The sequence below is a fragment of the Oncorhynchus mykiss genome, chromosome 7 (assembly GCF_013265735.2).
Source record: "Oncorhynchus mykiss isolate Arlee chromosome 7, USDA_OmykA_1.1, whole genome shotgun sequence".
NCBI lineage: Eukaryota > Metazoa > Chordata > Actinopteri > Salmoniformes > Salmonidae > Oncorhynchus > Oncorhynchus mykiss.
Window position 1 is genome coordinate 28018635 of NC_048571.1, and position 16071 is coordinate 28034705.

Sequence of the window (16071 nt, forward strand, 5' to 3'; positions counted from 1 at the left end):
GCCTGTGAATCTCCTACTGTGGAAGTAATTAAACACATAATCTACTGGAGCCCTTTCCCTTCTCTCTCGCACTCCGCCATAGTGGAAATGAGGAAGTGTCTGTTGGAGGATGTGACACAGTTAAGGAGTAGAGGGATTTCATTCTGCCATTTACGAGCAAAGAGTTGATAAAGAGTCACTGCGGGTACTAAAGGTGAAACTAAAGACTGTTGAAGTGTCTTTTTCCCCCAGCTAATGCTGATTCATGTCATTAAAAAATCCATTAAAAAAAACTTTTCAGCTACAAGTAATGTGTGGTACTCAGTGGTGGAAAAAGTACCCAATTGTCATACTTGAGTAAAAGTAAAGATATCTTAATAGAAAAATTACTTAAGTAAAAGTGAGTCATCCAGTAAAATACTACTTGAGTAAAAGTCTAAAAGTAATTGGTTTTCAATATACTTAAGTATTGGAGTAAATGTCATCCCTAAAATGTATTCAAGTGTCAAAAGTAACAGTATACATAATTTCAAATTCCTTATATTAAGCAAACCAGATGGCGCAATTTTTATTTTTATGGATATCCAGGGGGCACACTCCAACATAACTAGCAAATGAAGCATGTGTGTTTAGTTTAGAGTTCTCCAGATTGTTGGGATGTTCTTTTGATAAGCATGTGAATTGGACCATTTTCCTGTACTGCTAAGTATAAAAAATATAACTTTTGGGTGTCAGGAAAAATGTATGGCGTAAAAAGTGTTATTATCATTAAGAATGTAGTGGAGTTAAAGTATAAATTGTCCAAAATATAAATAGTAAAGTACAGATGCCCCAAAACAACTTCTTAAGTAGTACTTTAAAGTATTATTTTTACTGAAGTATTTTACACCACTGGAGGTACTAAAGGTTAACTCTGCAGTATATAATCATAACCTTATGAGGTTGGTCTGCATCAGTTACGTGTTTGGGTGTGTGCCTTCAGCTCCTATACCTTACTGAAGAGACCTCTACCTTCTTTCTATCTACTTTATGCAATAACTCTTTACTTTCTTACTTGAGGTGACCTCTGCCCTGTTCAGAAACATATTAATAAATGTAGGGCATTTATGGGACTGACTGCTATTCAGTTTGCCTGTAATTCATTGTATTTAAGATAATCGGTTAAGGAAGTTAGTCGTTGCTTAAACAGGCTGACAAATCAATTGTATATTGATTGTAAACATTGATTCGTAAGTATTCCGGCACAACATAGGATTAAGTGGACTGATTGAAGCTATTTTGGCTCTGTATTCCTTTACTCCATGACATCACTTCTGTTAAATTGGCATTGTGGTCTTCAGAGAATAATCTGCTGACTGGGTTTTGTTAATCAGGTACCAAATTTAAAAAACACAATGTAACAGAGAGGGATCTACCTGAACGCTTGTTTTCTTTTTCCGTTGCAAAAGGGTTTGAAGCAGTGTGCACTAATGAATATGACCCAGATGCTACTGTAGGTATGAAAATACTACTGGACTGAGTTGAAGTATTGTGTGGGAGACAGGGCTGCGTTTGCAACCAGTGCCTTGTTGTGAGGAGTGTTTTCCATCTGACTGCCTCTCCAAACAGAACCGATGACTGGCAGAGCTTCAACATGCCACGTCACCTGACCTCAGTTTAATGAAGCGAAGGCAGCCCAGGGAATAGTTATACCTCTTTGAAAACAAGGGAGAATGAGCCATGTTTTGAAGTTACATAATAGCCTTTGCTAGAGCAGAGAGTGTGGAGAGGGTGAGGTAACAGAGAGGAGGGTGGCAGCCTCTTGCTCTGCACTCCAGCAGTCAAATATGCATCAGCTCCTCTCCTTCACTCTGCCCTTGATTGGCATTGAGTGCATTATCACACATTTACATCTGCACTATCACACATTCACATCTAAGGGCTGTCGATGTTGTGGGGGACGTGACCTCCAGATCTGACAGCCAGAGAGGGGCCTAGATTGGCATCTTTAACCTATGGGGGAAGCGCAGAGTGGGGGAGTGCAGAGGTACCTTCTACAGCTCAACTGAAGGGCAGAGCAGGACAAAATGACCAAACCAATAAAGAGAACCTTACACAAGATGGGCTAGCATATAATCACTGGCAACCTGAGATGAACTACGGTTCACAGCATACCTCTACTTGCCTGCCCTCTCCTCACCCATCTGCGAGAAGGCCAAAGGATAGACGTAGGTGTTTTTTGGAGGGGTGGGTGTGTGTGTGCTAATGACATGAGTTTACATAGACCATTGCTATTCAAGAACTCCTTCTTTTTCCCTCTGTTCTCTACCCATAATAGCTTTGTACCTGACAGGAATGATGAATTAATCACCCAACAGTAGGGGTCTTCCCCAGCCCTCCCTGTCTTCTTGCACCGCCCCTCCGAGCTCCCAGGCTGCATCTAACTGGCACGCTATTCCCTACATAGTTTGACCGATTAAATCGGAATGGCTGATTAATTAGGGCCAATTTCAAGTTGTTTTCATAACAATTGGAAATCGGCCGATTTTGCTTATTTAAAAAAAATAATATTTACACCTTTATTTAATCTTTATTTAACTAGGCAAGTCAGTTAAGAACACATTCTTATTTTCAATGACGGCCTAGGAACGAGGCAGAACGACAGTTTTTTACCAAGTCAGCTCGGGGGATCAAATCTTGCAACCTTACAGTTAACTAGTCCAACGCTCTAACCACCTGAGGTGGTTGCCTCATGAGGAGCCTGCCTGTTACGCGAATGCAGTAAGCCAAGGTAAGTTGCTAGCTAGCATTAAAGTTATCTTATAAAAAACAAATCAATCAACGACTGTCGTTGCTCCAATGTGTACTTAACCATAAACATCAATGCCTTTCTTAAAATCAATACACAAGTATGTATTTTTAAACCTGTATATTTAGCTAAAAGAAAACCAGGTTAGCAGGCAATATTAACCAGGTGAAATTGTGTCACTTCTCTTGTGTTCATTGCACGCAGAGTCAGGGTATATGCAACAGTTTGGGCCGCCTGGCTTTTTGCGAACTAATTTGCCAGAATTGTACGTAATTATGACATAACATTGAAGGTTGTGCAATGTAACAGGAATATTTAGACTCATGGATGCCAACCGTTAGATAAAATACAGAACGGAATAAACGTTTCGTTTGAGGTGATAGTTTCCGGATTTGACCTAAGGCTCGTATTTCTGTGTGTTTATTATAGTTAAGTCTATGATTTGATATTTGATAGAGCAGTCTGACTGAGGGGTGGTAGGCAGCAGCAGGCTCGTAATAGTCAAAGGTATATGGTTTAGAGAGAAATAGTCGACGCGTTATAATTCCTGTAATAACTTGCGGCTGAACTTGAAAGGGGTTCCTTCGTTATTTTACCGTTCATGTCTTCCATAGAGAATGTCTTGATCTACTTCAAATAAGGCCTGTGATATTCGCTTATATTTAGCCAATATTGATCAGAGTTACCTTGTCCTATGGATATCTACACAGTTATAAAATTGGCAAGGTGGTGTAAGCCTACACAAAACACAGACCTTATTTTAAGTGAATCTAAAAATTATCCTATGGAATAAACCGCTTTTCAGAATTATGACTCGCACTTTGGTAGTCAATTCTTACCATGTCCATTATTAAAATAAAATAGGATTTCCTGCACGTAGAAATTACAGTTTTTGTTTTCAACATTCATCACAGGTAACTTAAACTCTATTTTTATTCAAACAGTTGAGAGTATTTGTCTCCTAAGCAGACTCTTCAGTATCATTGTCACTTCAGAGCTGTGTGTGTGTGTTTTACAGATGGCAGAGAAAAGCAGAGCACCAGTGTGGGACTATTACATAGAATTGGCACTAGGGAAAGCAAGGTGTCTTATTTGTGATAAAGATGTTAGCATGGGGTCAGCAACGGCTAAATCAAACAATACCACCAACCTGTGGAATCACCTTAAAGAACACCCATCCAAAAGCCCATATGTATTAAGTTAAAATAAAAGTGTTCATTGTTCATTCAGTATTGTTGCAATTGTCATTATTACAAAAATGTGTGTATATATACATACAGTGCCTTGCGAAAGTATTCGCCCCCCTTGAACTTTGCGACCTTTTGCCACATTTCAGGCTTCAAACATAAAGATATAAAACTGTATTTTTTTGTGAAGAATCAACAACAAGTGGGACACAATCATGAAGTGGAACGACATTTATTGGATATTTCAAACTTTTTTAACAAATCAAAAACTGAAAAATTGGGCGTGCAAAATTATTCAGCCCCCTTAAGTTAATACTTTGTAGCGCCACCTTTTGCTGCGATTACAGCTGTAAGTCGCTTGGGGTATGTCTCTATCAGTTTTGCACATCGAGAGACTGACATTTTTTCCCATTCCTCCTTGCAAAACAGCTCGAGCTCAGTGAGGTTGGATGGAGAGCATTTGTAAACAGCAGTTTTCAGTTCTTTCCACAGATTCTCGATTGGATTCAGGTCTGGACTTTGACTTGGCCATTCTAACACCTGGATATGTTTATTTTTGAACCATTCCATTGTAGATTTTGCTTTATGTTTTGGATCATTGTCTTGTTGGAAGACAAATCTCCGTCCCAGTCTCAGGTCTTTTGCAGACTCCATCAGGTTTTCTTCCAGAATGGTCCTGTATTTGGCTCCATCCATCTTCCCATCAATTTTAACCATCTTCCCTGTCCCTGGATGTTTAAAGCTTGGGAAATATTTTTGTATCCAAATCCGGCCTTTAAACTTCTTCACAACAGTATCTCGGACCTGCCTGGTGTGTTCCTTGTTCTTCATGATGCTCTCTGCGCTTTTAACGGACCTCTGAGACTATCACAGTGCAGGTGCATTTATACGGAGACTTGATTACACACAGGTGGATTGTATTTATCATCATTAGTCATTTAGGTCAACATTGGAACATTCAGAGATCCTCACTGAACTTCTGGAGAGAGTTTGCTGCACTGAAAGTAAAGGGGCTGAATAATTTTGCACGCCCAATTTTTCAGTTTTTGATTTGTTAAAAAAGTTTGAAATATCCAATAAATGTCGTTCCACTTCATGATTGTGTCCCACTTGTTGTTGATTCTTCACAAAAAAAATACAGTTTTATATCTTTATGTTTGAAGCCTGAAATGTGGCAAAAGGTCGCAAAGTTCAAGGGGGCCGAATACTTTCGCAAGGCACTGTATATATATGTGTGTGTATGTGTATGTGTATGTGTATGTGTATATGTATATGTATATATATATATATATATATATACACACACACATACACACATTTAAAAAAACGGCCGATTAAATCGGTATCTGCTTTTTTTTTTGTCCTCCAATAATCGGTATTGGTGTTGAAAAATCCTAATCGGTCGACCTCTACTACATACTGCTCTACTTTTGACAAGAGCCTGATCAAAAGTAATGCACTACATATGGAATAGGGTGCCAGTTGGGACGTAGACCTAGACCCCTTCAATCTCCGTATCCTTGCAGCTAATTGCTGGAACCAGCTGACCTTCCCAATATCCTAGTTCTCCACAGCGACTATTTGTTTAGGTCCGCCGAGACACCCGAGACATGGAGCCAATTTATTTATGTGCAGTTCACTACCCAGCAACCTCTATGGCGGGCTCCGTCGAGTGTCGTATAAACATGTACATTTCATGGTGAACACAGGGCCCCACAATGCAAAGGCAATGGTAAAGTACATGGGGGGGGGGGGGGGGGGGGGGGACTCCACATGATAACAATGTAGTCTGTAGCTTTGAATCTCATTTCTCTGATTTATGCTGATAGTGGGGTCTAGATTTGGACTCGAAATAAATCTCAACACCTTTTTACTAATGTTAGAGCAACATAATGTGTCAAACTCAAAGATCGGTACATACTATAGAGTTTATTCCGTAGAGTACAACCTTTCTTCATATAGGAAGCGGCACAGGTCCTAATCCAGGCACTTGTCATCTCCTGTCTGGACTACTGCAACTCTCTGTTGGCTGGGCTCCCCGCTTGCGCCATCAAAACCCTGCAACTTATCCAGAACACTTGGTGTTCAACCTTCCCAAGTTCTCCCAGGTCACCTCACTCCTCTGCACATTCCGGCTTCCATTCGAAGCTTGAATCCACCACAACACCACGAGGGTTGCCTACGGAGCAGCAATGGGAACTGCCCCTCTCTACCTCCAGGCTATGCTCAAACCCCACACCGCAACGGGAGCGCTCCTTTCTGCCACGTCTGGTCTCTTGGCCATCCCAGCCTAATTAAAGGTCTTCTCTGTCCTGGCACCACATGGTGGAACAAGCTTCCCCCTGACACTAGGACAGCAGTCACTGCCCATCTTCTGAAAACTTCTAAAACCCTACCTATTCAACGAGTATCTTAAATAAGACAGCTCATTGTTACCCCCATAAATGTTTGTTTTTTACTGCACTTGTCTTTTCGTAATAGCACTGACTTTGCTGATAACTCCTTCACTGAGAAAAAAAAGACTTACTACAACTGTGATTTGTGGTTGTCTCACCTAGCGATCTTAAGATGAATGCACTAACTACGTTGCTCTGGATAAGAGCGCCTGCTAAATGTAAATGTAAAATGTAAGGTTATGAAAGCATTCCAATATTGCATACATTTTACCTATTGACATTACAATTGTTGATCTCTATATTGTAGCCTTCAGGATACTTCAACTCAAATGCTCATTCAAATAGTATTCCCAATTCTAGCTTGTTGAACTACTTATCCCCACTACTGTGCAAAAACACCCTACTTCAGTGTTGTGTTCATGAGGGCAATCAACAGAACATGTAAATTAGCGTTTCTTACAGGTCCAGGTGGTCCCTGGCTGTCTGTCAGTTTCTCTGTCTAGTGCCTAATGAACCCCACCCTCACAGTAAAAAGGCACAACAGTCCAGTCTCATACCAGTCAATGAGAACCACTACAGTAAACAAAAGCTGGTATAGGATCTCACAGCGATCATAGAGCAACCCATTACGGGGTCGCTGCCAAGTGGCGCAGCGGTCTAAGGCACTGCATCTCAGTGCAAGAGGTGTCACTACAATCCCTGGTTTGAATCCAGGCTGTATCACACCCTGCCGTGATTGGAGTCCCATAGGGTGGAACACAATTGGCCCAACATCGTCCGGGTCCATTCTAACATATCAACACGAAAGTATCAAGTCAAGTTCATAGTTTGCATTCAAAGTGTTTTTTGTGTTTCTGCATTTCACGTGCATAGCCCTGCATCTATAACTTTTCCCAGGCCTATTCTGCTGATTTATGACTTATTTTCCCATGGTGCACCTGACGCTTTCTTATCTAGTAGGCAGTGCACACCTGGGAGAGAGAGGGAAAGGGGGAAGTGGGGATGGATAGGGGGGATGGAGGTTGACCACAGGGCTAGAGTCAGCAGAGCTCACCTGGATTGCACTTTTCTCATGGGAGTGGGATTTGCCTAAATGGCACATTCAAACAGTATGAATCTTCCCACACCATCTTCTCAATCATGCGCAGGCCCATATAGAGAACCCTGGAGGCCGAGTATAGGGGCCCCTGCAGCATCCGAGTTCTCCCTGTATCTACCAGGAGGCCTGGGTCATGTTCACAAGAGCATACAGTAGCAAAATGTTTCAGAAAATGAAAAATGAAAACAAGCACTTCTTATTTGACAATTAGAGCTACCTCTCAATTTCAGTTTTTACTGTTTGGTGACAACTTAACACAACCCTGTTTTCAAAGTATCCACCTCCGATTTGAACAGATTTCATTTCATTTGTCATTTCTAAAACATAGCCAAGTCACTTCGGGAGTTGGGATACGCAGCTAATATCCTATTTCTTTGAACAGTGTGCTTACCTAGAGCAAAACAAGGGCATGCTGTAATCTACAACAGGTATTCTCAAACTGGGGTACGTGTCCCCCAGGGGTACGCACACTGCCGTCCAATGGCGCTATACATTTGTGTGAGGTTTTATTCTTGCCTGAGTAGCCTTGTTTCACTGCCAAAAATAAAATGTAACCATCTAGTGGTCAGCGAAATAACAACACGTCAAATACAGGTAGCCTAGTCAAGTAAATAATCCAATCACATTAACCGTTACTCTCTCGCGGGAATTCCACTAACGGTCCGTATGTAGCCAAACGTAGCTGCTGCTCATTCGTTTTGCTCAAAAATAGATAAAATGGTAAAAGAAAGAAGAAGTAATGCCCGCATCCATAGAGACACATACCAGCTCTACTGGTAGTACTGCTTCTACCAGCAGTTCTACACCTGCACGTGTCGACGAAACAAGTTGTTCTGCTTCCACGAGCACATCCAATGCAAGCATTAGTAATTCCACATGTGGGGTTCACTTATATTGGGAGTAGTGCCTTTCCTCAGCCACAGTGTGTTGTATGTGCAAAAGTACTCTCACAACTCGATGAAGAAACCTTCACTCGTGAAGAAATTTAGAAACAAAACATGCAAAATAATTTTAGACCCAAGCCACCCCCCTGTACCTGGACTTTGAACTACTCCCCTCTGGGCGCAGGTATAGGGCACCCCTCAGCAGGAAAAACAGAACTAGACAATCATTTGTGCCAGGCGTGATATCCATCCTAAATAGCTTGGGCTAATGTTCCTATCGACTCCGTAAGGCCAGCAGGCCAGTCTTTTTTTTTAAATGTTTAATTTATTTTTTCCACATTTTTTAAATTTATTGGTATGTAACTTTGTTGTATTGTCAATTTTGTTTTGTATTTAAATGCCACTTTAAAATGTGTACATGACACTGCAACAGCATTTCCCCATGGGGACAATAAAGTCAGTAAGTAAGTATTGTGGAGGACTTCATTCTTCCTACTGCCACAGACAGGGCTGGCACAATGATGGGAGGAAAAAAACTATGCAGACAATTCCTTCATCAAACAACACTGTTTCACGACGCATCAGAGACATGGCAGGAGATGTTTGAAAACAATTACTGCTTCGCATACAAGCCAGTGAATTATATGCGTTACAGCTGGATGAGTCAGACGTGGCAGGCTTGGCACAGCTCCTGGTATTTGTCCGTTACACTTATAAATTAAGGAAGACATCCTCTTCTGCAAACCAGGACAACAGGATATGTTATGTTTTAAGTACTGGACAGCTTTGTGACATCAAATGGAGTTTGGTGGTCAAGATGTGTTGGTGTCTGTACTGATGGCGCAAAAGCCATGACAGGGAGACATAGTGGAGTGGTAACGCACATGCAAGCAGTTGCTCCTGACGCTACTTGGGTACACTGCAGCATCCACCGAAAGGCTCTTGCTGCCAAGGGAATGCCTGACACCTTGAAAGACGTTTTGGACACTACAGTGAAAATGGTTAACTTTGTTTAAAGCAAAGCCCCTGAACTCTCAAGTAATTTCTGCACAATGCAATGATATGGGCAGCAACCATGTAACGCTGGTTATCAAGGGGTAAAGTATTAACACGTTGTTTTTTTTTTATTGAGAGACGAGCTTAAAGTTATTTACTGACCATAATTTTCCCTTTTCTGACCGCTTGCGTAATGACGAGTTTCTCACACGACTGGCCTATCTGGGTGATCTTTTTTTTCAACTGAATGATCTGAATCTAGGATTAGTGGGACTATATTCAATGTGCGGGACAACATTGAGGCTATGATTAAGAAGTTGGAGCTCTTCTCTATCTAAGATTAGTTATCCCTTTCATGCCCTGCCTCCAGTCCACTTACCGATATGTGAACAAGAGAGCCTCATCGAAATTGCAACAAGCGGTTCTGTGAAATTTTTATTTCAAATCAGAAGCCACTGCCTGATTTCTGGATTGGGCTGCGCTCAGAGTATCCTGCCTTGGCAAATCGCACTGTTAAAACCTGTCTAGGACTGGGGTTCCGCTCTCCAACAGCCAATGAGATTGCAGGGCGCCAAATACAAATCAACAGAAATCTCATAAATCAAATTTCTCAAACGATTATGTTAGGTCACCACCAACTCACAGAAAAACCCAGCCATTTTTCCAGCCAAAGAGAGGACTCACAAAAAGCACAAAGAGATAAAATGAAATCACTAACCGTTGATGATCTTCATTAGATGACACTCATAGGACATCATGTTACACAATACATGTATGTTTTGTTCGGTAAAGTTCATATTTATATCCAAAAATCTTAGTTTACATTGGCGTGTTATGTTCAGTAGTTCCAAAACATGCAGTGATATTGCAGAGAGCCACATGAATTCACAGAAATACTCATTATAAATGTTGATGAAAATTCAAGTGTTATGCATGGAACTTTAAATACAGCGGTTGCTTTAAGGAGAAGTGTGTCAGATTTCAAAAATACTTTACGGAAAAAGCATAATCTGAGAACGGCGCTCAGAGCCAAAACCAGCAAAAATAAATATCCATCATGTTGCGCAGTCAACATTAGTCAAAAATAGCATTATAAATATTCACTTACCTTTGATGATCTTCATCAGAATGCACTCCCAGGAATCGCAGTTCCACAATAAATGTTTGTTTTGTTCGATAACGTTCACCATTTATGTTCAAATATTCCCTTTTGTTAGGGAATTTGGTAAAAAAAAGAGGAAAAAGAGGAAGGCTTGCAAGCCGAAGGAGATCATCCCAACTATGAAGCACGGGGGTGGCGGCATCATGTTGTGGGGGTGCTTTGCTGCAGGATGGACTGGTGCACTTCACAAAATAGATGGCATCATGAGGCAGGAAAATTATGTGGATATATTGAAGAAACATCTCAAGACATCAGTCAGGAAGTTAAAGCTTGGTCACAAATGGGTCTTCCAAATGGACAATGACCCCAAGCATACTTCCAAAGTTGTGGCAAAATGGTTTAAAGACAACAAAGTCAAGGTATTGGAGTGGCCATCACAAAGTCCTGACCTAAATCCCATAGAAAATTTGCGGGCAGAACAGAAAAAGCGTGTGCGAGCAAGGAGGCCTACAAACCTGACTCAGTTACACCAGCTCTGTCAGGAGGAATGGGCCAAAATTCACCCAACTTATCATGGGAAGCTTGTGGAAGGCTACCCAAAACGTTTGACCCAAGTTAAACAATTTAAAGGCAATGCTACCAAATTCGAACTGAGTGTATGTAAACTTCTGACCCAATGGGAATGTGATGAAAGAAATAAAAGCTGAAATAAATCACTCTATTATTCTGACATTTCATATTCTTAAAATAAAGTGGCGATCCTAAGACAGGGAATTTTTACTAGGATTAAAATGTCAGGAATTGTGAAAACTGAGTTTAAATGTATTTGGTTAAGGTATATGTAAACTTCTGACTTCAACGGTAAATCCACTAGCGTTCTGTAATTACACTATTAGTTTGTGACTTCTTACATCTGGAAACAGCTAGATTGTATTCAGCAAGTTAGGCATCAATCTTGTTAGCCGCTAATAGTCCATTCTAATCGCTAATGCTAATTTCTAGCTAGCTAATACTTGTACTGAGTCAGAGCGAACCCAGTTAGCTATACAGCCTGAAAATACCAGTGATGGTGTAGACCTAAATCAGCATGTTTTTGCAACAGCGTCTTCTAAATCAAAGAGAAATATGCGAAGCAAGAATATGTCAGCTACATCTTGTAGCTAAGAGAAAACATGAAATGTATCCAAAGATTATAGAGTCCACAAGGAAACACTTATCAACACTTTGGTTCCTACTCTGCATTTTAATTCGTTGTCATGTCAAACAACACTGTATTGAAAATGTCCACTATTATATTCTAACTATAGAATTTGAATTATCATTCTATTTCTGTTATTTCAACAGTTTACCCAAGTGTGTTGCTCAAAATCGCAATTGCAACATTTGGTTAGAAATACGGCTTAGATTGTTTGGCCATAGTGTGCAGCCCTACGTGGCAGTGTGGAAATGATCTAAAATGAGTGCTGGGAATGCAGAAGTTGATGAAAATGCTAAAAATGATTTTCGGTTGAAGTTGAACTGAACAGTATAAAACAATCAGAATGGATTAAGACACATTGAAATCACTTAGAATGTATGTGTTGCCACCCTAGGGTCACCCACTATTCATAAACTACATTTATAACTTTTATTATTCAAAAACATAAAATACAGAGACGTGATATTTTGGCCATATCACCCAGCCCTAGTTCACACACACCAACACAGTCCTGAAGAGGGCATGACAACACCTCTTCCCCATCAGGATGCTGAAAATATTTGGCATCGGCCCTCAGATCCTCAAAACATTCTACAGCTGCACCATTGAGAGCATCTTGACGTGCTGCATCACCACTTGGAATGGAAACTGCTAAATAGTTAACTATCTGCATTTACCCTTTTTGCACTAACTATTTTGACTCATCGCCTATGCTGCTGTTACTGTTTAAAGGACCTCTTAAGGATTGCTTCAGGACCTGAAGATAATACAAAGACAAAAACATATATAATTTTTTGTTCCATCATCTTTGAAATGCATGAGAAAGGCCAATATGACTTAGGAAACTAGGCGCAATTTAGAGTTGCGCTTTAGGGGGCAATGATCCTTTAGAGGTTAATAAATCCTCTTAATGATCTCTACAGATTGGTGTTCCACCCTCGGGACTGATGAGCTAATGTGACTAGCATGAGCATAAGTAACAAGAACATTTCCCACCTATCAAATCAATTGGCCAAGTAGTAAACATAAATCTTTACGACATAGAATTGCAGGAAAATCATTTTAAAACACCCATAAAAATCAAGCATTTGGTGTGGTGTATTCATGCATTTCCCATATGGTCTAGCGGTTAGGAATCGTGGTTTTTACCCTGGCGGCCCAGATTCGACTCCTGGTATGGGGATGAATCTTGGAGCAGCTGGTAGCCTAATGGTTAGAGCGTTTGGCTAGTAGCCGAAAGGTTGCTGGATCGAATCCCCGAGCTGACGAGGTAAAAACCTGTTGTTCTATAACCTAAATGCATTCACATTTTCAATTGCCCACCCTAACATAACAAGCTAGAACAGGGCCTGCATCTCAACCAATAGCGAATATAGGCAAAATATCCCAAGCAACATCCAGAGATGTTCAGGCTCCTTGGGCTTTGATGTGATCACTTTGGTGTGGGTGTCCTCAGCAGAATGGTGTGGAAATAAAAGTATTATCTGAGTTTTTCGCCCCTGCCTACCGGAGTCCTCCTTGCTAGCTAGCAGGAGCAACACCAGTAGACAGTGTCCTGCCCTCAGTCATTAACAGAACTGTGGAATTACAGTGCCCGATAGGCGGAGACGAAGGACGTCCCTGCCTCCCACTAAGCACAGGAGCCTAGGGTGACACCGTATGCTAGTTTACTAGCTAGCTTGCTAGTTAGCGACACAGTGTGCTCGCTTTCTAGTTAGCTAGCTAGCACACTGTGTCGCTCCCGCCTGCTGTGTACCAGAGAAAACCGTCTGCGACAGGCGGGCGTGAAGTACACTGTCTACAGGTCATCACCGTCTCCCTCTAGCACACGAGGCTTGGGCAACACCGTATACTAGCTAGCTTGATAGTTAGTGACACAGTATGCTTGTTAGCTTGCTCAGCTCCCAGCTGCTGTGTACTAGAGTCTTCCTTAGGACTAGCTGGCTAAGCTAGCACAAAATCTTCTTTTTTTTTACCCCGTTTTCTCCCCAATTTCGTGGTATCCAATTGTTTTCGTAGCTACTATCTTGTCTCATCGCTACAACTCCCGTACGGGCTTGGGAGAGATGAAGGTTGAAAGTCATGCGTCCTCCGATACACCACCCAACCAAGCCGCACTGATTCTTAACACAGCGCGCATCCAACCCGGAAGCCAGCCGCACCAGTGTGTCGGAGGAAACACCGTGCACCTGGCAACCTTGGTTAGCGCGCACTGCGCCCGGCCCACCACAGGAGTTGCTGGTGCGTGATGAGACAAGGATATCTCTACCGGCCAACCCCTCCCTAACCTGGACGACGCTAGGCCAATTGTGCGTCGCCCCACAGACCTCCCGGTCAAGGCCGGTTACGACAGAGCCTGGGGTTTATCGGTGGCTGGCATCCAACATTATTGTGCATTAACACCACTTACTGTACTGGAACACCCTCTCCTCCCATCTGTCCTAAATTAAAAATTAACCAGTTGAAGTATAAAGAGGGGTTACTGCAGATGCAGAAATGTCCACATGTCGGAACGCACCGAAAACAGCAGCTTTTTATCAACGTTCTGATTGGCCAAAGTGGTCAAGCATGTAACGGGCCTCCGCAGTTCACACAAATAGCCTATAGTTCTTCATCATTCCCTCAACCACCATAGAGAAGACAAGGAAGAAACCACCTTGTAGCTAGGCCTACCTCTAGGCTGCTATACATATTTATTTAGTTTGTCATTCTATCATTTTTAAGTAAATAGTTTTACCAGCATCATGTATTCTCAAATTGAAAAAAGTAAGGGAGATCCGCTGCCCTGCGCTCTGGCAGCATTACAAACCTACTAATGATCTACATAACATATATACAAAACAGATCCTTACCTGGTAATACAAATATGAATCTTGCTCCATATTCACACATTTGCAAACACCTCTTGGGAGGTCATAAAGTGCCCTCTATACCAAACAGCATGAGCTGCATTACATTAGTATTCTTCAATGATCTGAATGCTTCTGACACAGTGCTTGAGATATGTTAAATGAGTCATTTTTCCATGTGTGACTTGTTTGATACCCAGAAATAGCAACACATAACCAGCTAACAGTGGAATTATGTGAACTTGGCACCTTCACCAAAGTAGAATATTTTCTTTCTTTCTTTTGTGAGGACAACTGTAATCTGTTTAAAAAGGTGTTACGTTTTACACACTCTCTCCAGCTCTCAATGGACTGGTGAGTGCTAAATTTGACACACACTTGTTGTCAATTACAAAATACAAAGAGAACAGCACTCCTGATAACATAGGTTGGTCCAAGTGTCCAAGCTCAGCAGGAAAGCTTTTAATGAAAGGTATGTATCTGGATACATATTTATACTATATAGATAGACCAGACTGAGATGGACCAGAGAGGATTAAAATCAAAACGTGGCTCAAATCTACAGTATCTGAATCCCCCATTGAGAGAAAAGTTTGAGTGTCGCAAAACACCTTTTTTCATAATTGAGCTCATACACAAAACAAACGGATAGCTTTTGGATTTTATGACGCCAAAGGTTCACAAAGCCAGAAATACTAGAACATATATCATCATGTGGGCAACTATAACCAAGATCCCAATTCTTGGGTGGAACAAAATGCACTACTGTAGACTGTCATAATGTATTTCCAGGTAGGATATGTCCTGAAATAGACCGGATAAAAAAAAAATTGTGCGCTGACAGATTATTCGCTCGTGAACAAAACAGCCATAACATTCATTAAAAACGCTGCTTGACATTTCTCTTTGACATTAAAGTTACTCTTTCCGATCAACAGCCAGGGTAGAACTAAGAACAAAACTTGCGCACTGTATTTGTCAAGCTATTTAAATAAACGTTATATATCCTTACCTGTGGACAAGTGATGGGCAAATTTTCCAACAGATGCCAGTGGAATGCCGAGTCAAAAACTGATGATAACGTTGCGTTGTTGTTCGCTCCAAATGTTGGACGGCGATGTGATTCATGTTGGGTTGCAATCTTTCTACGCATGCTCTTCCGCAGCATTCAGGGGGCTACTGTACTACCTTACCAGACGGTTGTCCTACTTTTTCTCCTTGACTGCGCCGTGCCCTTATGTGCGGTTTAATGACAAAATAAGTGATCTTGATGTGATAACGTGTCAGAGATTATGCATCTGATGGTCAGATAGTCGGGACGCTAACAAGGTATCCCAGCCTCATCCAAACCCGCATGTGAGATATAGCCTATATGATAAGATATTAATTATGATGGCTAAATAAAATAAATAATACATAAATAGGCTACAAACTGATACATGTGACATGTCCTTTGTCTTATTCAAAAACATTTTACACCATTCAAAATTATTGAATAGAATATGTCCTGTGAAAGTGGAGAAATCAGAGCATTAAAAACTTCCTTAGGCTAGGGCCTATTTTTCTAAATTTCTGCCTGACTGATGTGCCCAA

General features: G+C 41.2%; 1 protein-coding gene across 1 annotated transcript in view; it reads right to left on the bottom strand.

The window, feature by feature from the left end:
• The window catches only part of LOC110527600 (zinc finger protein 385B), a 143899-nt gene extending 128229 nt beyond the window's left edge, over positions 1 to 15670 (bottom strand). Inside the window, exon 1 of the mRNA XM_021608989.2 lies at positions 15491 to 15670. The gene's annotated coding sequence lies outside the window, so the exon portion shown is untranslated. The remainder of the gene's footprint in view (positions 1 to 15490) is intronic.
• Between the last annotated feature and the right edge of the window lie 401 nt (positions 15671 to 16071).